We start from the raw sequence: 1,399 nt of genomic DNA, 5'->3' as shown, positions 1-1,399 counted from the left end.
TATCGTTCAGCTCAATTTAAGATACGTATCGGAGGGTATCGTATCGTGTTGCATCGGAGATATGCTAAGATATGCCAAAAATCAGGGATTAAAGTATTAGTATTTGTCGCTGTATCAGTCTGGTAAATTTAAGATACATATCGGAGGGTATCGTATCGGAGATACTTTAAACCTGTAGAAACGTAACCCTAAAACGATGCAGAAGATAATGGAAAAACAAAACAAACAATGCACACGGATTTGACGAAGTTTGGCAAGGTTGCCTACGTCCCCGGTGAGATGAGATCCTGCTTCACTATCAATGGAGAATAGGGTTACAGCGTTCGTCCTCACACCTCTCAATATTGCTTGCATTACAGAGAAGGAAGCCCTCGCTACAAATATATAATGAAAAAACCCTAATCCGGAAAGTACAGAATTGCCCTAAAAAAAAAAATTCTAGCGGGGGCTGTGCCCCCCTACACCCCCTGCTATGCAGGGGGGCCTCCTGTCCCCCTTGCAACCCCCACGGCCTGCTAACCGGCTAGTGGGATCTCCGTCCTGCCTGTCTAGGTGCTGCACCAGTACTCCTTGGATTAAACTGCGACGGAATACAAGACATCATACACCAACAATCTCCACCTTGGCTTGAATTCTGTCGAGCCTCCTGTAAAGATAACTTGTAGACGTCTTCATCATTGTACCTCATTAGAGGTACAAACGAGCACCTGTTTGGTGCGTCCCTCATCTTCAACAATGAGTAATATTAATCAAGTCCAAACAGGACTCGAACTTCTCTGTAGTAACTGGCTTTGTAAACATATCTGCAGGATTGAGATCTGTATGAGTTTTTCTCAAGTGAATACTGCCTTCTGACACAAGCTCCCTGATCTTGTGAAATCTCACATCAATATGCTTTGTCCTTGCATGAAACACCTGATTTTTTGCAAGATGTATGGCACTCTGACTGTCACAATGTAACAATGTAACACTGTACCTCCTTGCTCTAACCCCAACTCACGAACCAGTCCAGCCAACCAGGCTCCTTCCTTGGCAGCCTCAACTGCTGCCATGTACTCTGCCTCTGTAGTGGACAATGCAATTGTAGACTGAAGCATCGCCCTTCATGATATAGGTCCACCAACCAATGTAAACACATACCCTGTAGTAGACCTCCTCTTGTCTAAATCTCCAGCATAGTCAGAATCAACATAACCTGCCAATTCTGTAGAACTTCCCTTGCCACTGAACATAACACCTATATCTTTAGTCTTGCTCAAATATCTAAAGATCCACTTAATTGCATTCCAATGCTCCTTCCCTGGATTACTCATGTATCTGCTAACAACACTGACTGCATGAGACAAATCCGGCCTGCTACAAACCATAGCATACATGAGACTCCCAACTGCGCTAGCAT

Source organism: Macadamia integrifolia, chromosome 5 (genome assembly GCF_013358625.1).
Source record: "Macadamia integrifolia cultivar HAES 741 chromosome 5, SCU_Mint_v3, whole genome shotgun sequence".
NCBI lineage: Eukaryota > Viridiplantae > Streptophyta > Magnoliopsida > Proteales > Proteaceae > Macadamia > Macadamia integrifolia.
The sequence above is the reverse complement of the archived record's forward strand: the minus strand, read 5'-3'. Positions refer to the sequence as shown.